Raw genomic sequence first — 7,707 nt, forward strand, 5'->3', positions numbered from 1 at the left:
TTGGAGGTTTGCTGCCTGCCACCGGGCTGTACCGCAGCAGCCGATGTGACAAGGGGACATATTTTACGTACCCCAGTTGTAAAACGATGGAGCTCTTGGAAGACACTTGAGGAAGTCTTCCCTCTAGCAAATCTTCCTCCTACTTTATAGGGAGAAGTGACATCTGATTAAAGATGCAAGCTCAGACGTTGATCTTTGGTCTTTGTAGGCTGCTACACTGAGGCCACCAGACCTCCAAACAACTGAGCCATGTGTGGTCTTGGATGGAAATCAGCATAGCTACTGCTGCTCCAGAGTATCTTGTCTCCCCTAGATAAAATAGCACAGTTTTTCCTCCGTGACAAGAAAAATACAAACCAAAACAACAGTCTTTTTTAAGAAGCTGCCAAAAGGCATCTGAGCCAGAGTTAGGTGAGCAGAGGGCAGCATGTTTATCTACTCGCTTCAAAACAGGCACAGCCCACGCGTCATGCGAGGCTGTAAGCGGAGCTGCGGATGAGCAATACCCGAGAACAAGTCAGGTTTCAGGTAGGAAGAAAGCTCCATTTTTGAAAAGTCCCATTTTCAAACACAGGCATCAAGTTTGGTCTTTCTAAACCTGATTTTGAAGCATCTGCTTTCAGGAACACAAGCATCTAGTTCACACTTAGCGACAGATCGGCAAGTCAAAGTGTGAAGAAAACAAATTTAGCAGACCAAAAAGTATGAACAAACACTTGAAGAGAGCAAACACATCCTCATTTTTGAGCATGTCGACAGCATCCTGATTATTTTGGGATACCTTAGCAGGGAACAGCTGCGTCTCTGAAACTAGGAAGCTTTAACTTCCTGTAGGAGTGCTCCGAAAAAAGCCACTGGAAATACATTTATAAAATTATCCATGATGGGGAATAGGGAATGCTTTCTGTGTGGCAACTAAGGTGACACCCCTGAAAACGAGAGAGAAAAAGAAAAGCGTGTGCACACAACACAAAAAAAAAAGGCAGAATATACACTAGGGTATCTCACAGAGACGTTCCTTCACGTGGCACTGCGTTGCCATATTGCATCAGAAGCTAGAGGAGGAAGGATGATGATAAAAAGGACAGACAGACAGACTGCAAGAGCTGAGTGGTCAGAAGAGGTGCCGGGGCAGGGGTAAGGACACAGCATGGGTTAATGAGCCTTTCTTTTTTGAAGAGAGGCTGGTAACACCAGCAGGCTTCAGGCAGAAGAGAGGTAGAACCAAAATTGCCTTACTCAACATTATGGGGAGAGCTGGCAAGGTGAACAGCTACATTAGCTTTTTAGGTGACAGACTGAAAAAACAGTGTATAATTTTTAATCTCACAGTTGGGGATTAGCCTGGTGTTTCTCTGATTTTTAAGACTGCCCACGCTTGTGGCTTGGCATCTATCTCGAGGAAAAAAAACAAAAAACCTCTAAGCTGCATGCCAGCATCCTCGGAAAGGGGTTGTTAAAAGGAAATGAGCTGAACCGTATTTTTCATGATTGCCTGAGGGAGTTAGAGTCGGACCATACCCAGCTTCGGAAGGAAACGGGGACCTAGTTCTCAGCCACTTCTTGCAGTGCTTGAAGCCCTCCGTCACAACCCCTCCTGGGCCACAGGGCAGCCGCCGGGAAGGATGGATGAGCAGGGACGGGAGCCATGCTTCAAGAAGGGCAGGAGGTGTGATGCACAGCCCCCACCTGACCCCTTACCCCCTCAGGACCGTGCTCTCATGGTGACACTGTTGTCCTCCTGCTGTTGAAATCCTTGTGAAATTTCATTGCAAGGAAACCACGGTATAACCACCTTAAAAAAGCCGAATAACCTTTAAACTTCGGTAAGCAAGACGTACCTCAGAGCAGAGGAAGGAAAAGGCAGCCCACTGCTATCTCCCTGTAGGCAAGAGCCTCCCCTTCCCCGGCAGTGGCACGCTGGTAGCTACAGCTAGGTGGGAGGCAGGGAATAATGGATGGGCATCCAGGAGGAAGGTCAGCACCCAAGCAAAAGCATCTTCTCTCCTATGGAAACACCAGTGCCATCGGAAACTGTCACTCTTTGAGAATTATAGCAATTCATCCCCAGAAGAGAGGTACTATAATTCAACAGATTATTATAAATGATGGATAGGAGATGAAGCTTCCTGTTCCAGAGCAAGGAGAAAAATATTGGTCCCCTACAAGCTGAGGACCTCAGTGGGTTTTAACTACTGAGAACCAAGAAGAATGTAAACCACTGCGCTAGTCAGACCAGCACCAAAACCATGGTCTGTCACATCCTTGGTTCTTCCCTAAGTCCTCAGAAAAATGTTTATGTGCTCTAAGTGCCATAATTTTGAGAAAATTATACTGTTTTTTCAATGTTTAACTCTGACTTATATGCAAAATATGGCTCAGTCTTACTCAAACAACCGAGACAAATGCTTCATACATTATGCATGAGTTCTTCCACAAAGCTCTTGATGCAGATTATAGAGAATCAAGATATGCTGTCATTTTAGTGTTGAAAGTTTTGCTAACACTGAATGATTAAATAACTTCATAGTAGATCCACTCCAAGGTTTTCTTGAGGAAACTCTCCCCTAAGCTCTCTCATTAGGCAGGCCAAAGCGATCTGAGCCCCCAGTAATGAAAAATGTACCAAACAGCAGAGGAAACACAGGTACAGTTTACTACAGCTCTCCAGATCAGGAAACTTCTGGAAAAGGCATTCAGTAGAGACTGGGGACATTTCCCTTCTTAGGGACCAGTACCTTTCTAAGAAAGTTAAATTTTAACATTTTCTAAGGACCATTAAGAACTTATTAGGACTTCTAGAATAAAGCAATGTCTTGACATTTCCAGTTTCCACCTCTTCTAAAAGCATGTGTTCTCCAAATAGTCACTGGGAAAATAGGTTTCAGAAAATATACATTTCCCTGGTTCATTAGGCCCAAAGAGAAGACGAGGTGGAGAAGTCCAAGAGGCAACATAAGGCTTATTTCCTCACGTGTTTCTCCCCTTCTTAAAGCAGTGAATCATTTTTGCTACTATTGTAGCTGTCGGCCTCCTCATAGTGCAATGCCCCTTACCAAAGAAAGGAATTTGAAACGATGCCAATTCATTAATGGGCTGGTGATCAACATCCAGATCACAACAAAACCTTGTGGCACAGGGCAGAGAGCTCCTTGTTATCATGAGGTCCCTGATACATTGATTTTGCTTTTTCAGAGCCACATGGAGTATTTTTCTCCATCCCTATAAAGGGAGAGAGAGAGAGAGATCAGTACCTCTGCTTAGGGTCTGCGGTGTTCATCCCTCAGCTGCAGAAGCAAACTCAGGTCTCAGGCTTTCTGGAAACCTGGAGAAGCTGCTTTGTGCACAGGCCTTTGGGACTTCTTCTACAACATTTCATTCTCTCCGTGCTTTTCTAAATGCCTAAGCCCAGAACTCCGCTGTCAACACCGCTGCAGCATGATACTAATGCTCTGAAAAGTCACTCTTTAATGCGCCACTTTAGTGCTTATCTAAATTTCAGACAGACTAATTATCCAACTTTCAGGTTGAAAGGTCTGAAAGCATTGAAAAGCACATCAACACAGGTAATTGTGGGAAAATGTTTTGCAGAGAGCTGGCTACAGCACATCTGTGTGAGAGAATAGCTGAGAACTCCTCGAGCATTGTGAAGAGCTGTAAGTAGGGAAAGTGCCTTTTCTGGTGAAAGAAACTTATGACATATATAGAGCAAGGTGGCAGGAGGACAAGGGCTTCAACTTTTTCCTCTCGGAGAGGTCAGCATCTTGAAAAGAGGGAATACTGCTTCCCAGTCAGGTCTCAGCAGCTTTCTCCCCTTCTGCAGGGTAGACTCTTTCCTTCTTCCAGAGGCAAGCAGAAGCTCGCTCCTCGTTTCTGCCCGAGCAGCTTATTTTCCTGCTTCTGCAGGCTTCAGCAAGCAGCATCCCTTCTTCTGCAGCCTCAACAATTTCATAAACACTAAGGGATACAGACTGAAGAAGTGGTAAAGACCTTTGTCTACTGCTTGCATACCCACTTGCAGTTCTGTAGGAGGACAGCCACGTAAGATTTTCCAGAGCTGTTCAGCCCTCTCCATGAGCAAGTGCCATTTTTAGGTCTGTCACCAGGGATAAGAAGCAGCAACTTCTCTGTAAACAGAGTTCACAAAACATACACTGCTGAAGGCTTCCACCGGTACTTTCCACAGTAAGCAAGCCATTTAGGGCTTAAACTACAAACATGACATTTGTGACTTTGTAGTTTCACATTTAAAGCAGGGATTTTAAAGTCTTGCAATTTGGGACAGACACACACACACCACCACACCCAACTGCCCCAACCTTCTGCACTATCTTGACCTGAATAATTTCTTCTTCTGAATCTGAGACACTTGGATCCTGAAACTAATTTTCTATGCCTTAAAATATTTGGTCACTTCCTGAATATTTGATGCTTCATTTCTGAAAAACTACAACAGCCTCATCATATATTTAATTCTACAATCCTGACAATTCCAAGCTCGTTTTTGTCTAGGGCCACATTGGTGAGGAACTTGAAGAGGGTTAAATGCACAGGACCGTTAGACCTCAGATTCCAGGATGCTCCATCCACAGCTTCTCCTTATCTTTATGGTTCTAGGCCAGGAGAGACTTGGACTTTGTATGTCCATCTGCAGAAACAGTTTTCTCAAGTCTTGTGGGATTAGTGCGTTCCTTTGCACATTTGGAAATGCTTGGTTTTCATCTGCTTCTTTGTTGTTTTGGATCCCAACTCTCCACAAATTATATTTGTTTTCTGAAAAGCCTGCAATTCTGTCTCTAAAATGTGTGTAGTCAGAGCCCCCTTTTTGCTAAAAATTAAGGTTGAAGTTTTAAAAACAACCCAAGACATGTAACCAAAGGAAATGACTGTACCACAGAACAAAATGTAGTACAGCTTTGTGAAGAAGTTGAGAGGAAGAAGATCCAATAGTTGTGTAAGGATGCAACTCACAAGTGTACAAAACAAAATTTAAAAAGCACATTAAAAAAATGTTTACTAGAAACTGTAAGAGAGAGGAGAATAATATACCTCTGTTTACTCCACCTTACTTCCATTAAGCAGGAGGAAGAATGATCTATTCCCATTCTCATGCCAAGCAACACAACAGCAGAGAGCGATTCCACCAACTTCCTGAAGACTTTCAGTGCTAAACAATGGTACCCAAAGCAGAGACCCATTGACAACCAAAGGCAAATGATCACACCAAGAAATGCCAAACCCCACTCCTATAGTGGATCAAATCTGACTGTTTGTGAGGATACATCACCATTCTTTTTTCCCTGATTGATTCAACAGATCAGAAGGGAAATGCTTTGGGGTCTGCATTGCTCATATGGAAATCACTGACAAAGAAAAAAAAAAATCCACAGCATGTTGGCCTGTAAAGAAACAAGAAAAAGACCGTTTCTCCCACAGACCAGGTGAACCAGGAGAGCAAGCTACTCCTCCTTACTCCCTTGCCCGGTAGGATTAAGCTTGCCACAAGAAGACATTATGAATCTGGAGAGAACAAGAGTTGTTCCTCTGGTGGCAATAACTAGTTACAGCTGCAGGAAAAAAAATCTTGATAAATTCTGCTGTGGACACTGCCTTTGGCAGCTCTGTGGGAGGAGGGAAACCTCTGCTCAGTGGCAGGGGTGGCTGCAAGGGGAGACAGTAGGCTAAGGCCTTCAACCACCCACTCAAAGACCTCTCCCATCTTTCCAGGAAGGGCAGAGAAGGACAATAATACAAAGAAAAGAATCAGGCAACCCTCACTGGTTCTTTTGGGTTTTTTGTTTTGTTGGGTGCTGTTTTGTTTGGGGGTTTCTCCCCTCAAAAGCAGTATATCTAGGAATGTCTTCTTACTCAATCCATCAACATTTTTCACCACACTAAATCCTGGCACAGACATTTTCCTGAGCTTTCAGATGGCAAGTCTGAGATTTGCACTGTGTGAGGCGATTTCTTTTCCCTCTGCTGAGATTAGATGACTACCAGAAACCCTCAGAAATGCCCAGGTACCAGACAGTCAACAGCACCATGCTCAGAGCTGTAACATCCTCCCTGCTAACAGGGTTCCCAGCTGCTCCTTGCTTCAGCAGCAGCAAAAACACTCGTCCTTGGAACAGCAACAGCAAACAACAGCATGCATAGGGCAGTTCACTGAGGTCTCCAAATTCTTCCAGAAGGATCACGCCAAACCCGAAACTGCTCCCTGGCTTTGGCCCAGGACTTAACCTAGCATTTGAACGCCTACATGGTCCCCAAGAAGAGCTTAGCTCCTGGAACTTCACATGCCTTCTGAGCAGGGTCTCATAAGAACAAACGCTTCACCTCAAAACTGTTTTCTCCTCCTGCCACAGGGACTCTTTAAACAGCAAGATCATACATCCTTTTTCAAGTGGAATAGCAGTCAGGCCGACCATTCTTCCTGGGTTCAACCACTAACAGGATGGAAAACGTTCCTGAATGCTATGAAACAAACATTGGCAGGAAGTGGAAAGTGGTTTCTATGCATGAAATGGACAGTTAAAAAAAAATATTCTCCATTTGTGGTCTTTTCCACAAGAGCAGGGTTTTCCTTTTGTGACTGTATTTTCCTCCCATTACTTATTTAATTTGCCGGAATGAACACAGAACTTGCTCATCACCTGGAAGGAAAAGCAGTCGTGCTGCTGGGATGAAAGGCTCATAGATACTGCAGGAGAACCAGGAGCTCCAGTGTGCGCACTCACAACTTTTAGTCTTCCTGTGAAAAATAGCCACTTTACCCAAGAAGGATCACAGGTCTCCTGCTCCAAGCTGCCCTGAGTCAGGCTCAGCTCTCCACCAGGGAGCTCAGAGCCAGTAGGCAGCAACACAAAACAGGTCAGAAGCAACACAAAACACACAGCAGGAGGATACAGGACATATTAGGAAGAAGGATGTGGCAACCAGCCTGGGGAGGATGTACCAAAACCAACCAAGACTCTTTCTGTGCATCCACCAGAAGAAAAGCCATCTGCCACAGGTCAATATACTCCAATACCATGTATTGTTAGGTGTGTCAGATGCCTAGCAAGAACTCCTCTTTACTGGAATAACTGCATACAGGGATGGAAGGCAGGAGAATGCAGAAACATCTACATTAGCGTTCTAGTTCAGATTAAAAGGGTATACTTTTGAAGTAACCTTTGAATTTACCGCCACATACGCTTTGAATTGTGTCATGAACCAGTATCAAACCACAAAAACAGGATTCCTCACAAATGAGCCAGGATATGCATTCCCAGAGCACCACTGACACACTACAGCCTCAGGTGGGCACTCAGTCCATAGGAACAAACCACATCACATTTGAAGTGGAAGAAAAACCCTAGCCTAAAGTGTGTGTAGCACCAACTACTTTATTGTAAAGAGATTTGCTTGTCTGCAGTATTTTCTAATGCAGAAATTGTCAGGAAAACAATCTAATCCCATGGGTACCCTCTGCATATCGCTTACCAGAGACACATCTATATACTTTGAAGTGACAGAAAGTGAGAAAAGGAAATGAGAGCCACTTAACCTTGAAGTCAAATTTGCCCTCCACACAGCTCTCCCATCAGTGTCATGGATAGGAAAAGAAGTATCTCCAATTAACAATGCAAGTCTACTAGTTAAAACAACTATTTATCCTGCAGTCTCCCAAGGGGACACTCCTGTCCTCTGTAGCTGCTCCGAATG

The sequence above is a fragment of the Accipiter gentilis genome, chromosome 16 (genome assembly GCF_929443795.1).
Source record: "Accipiter gentilis chromosome 16, bAccGen1.1, whole genome shotgun sequence".
NCBI lineage: Eukaryota > Metazoa > Chordata > Aves > Accipitriformes > Accipitridae > Astur > Astur gentilis.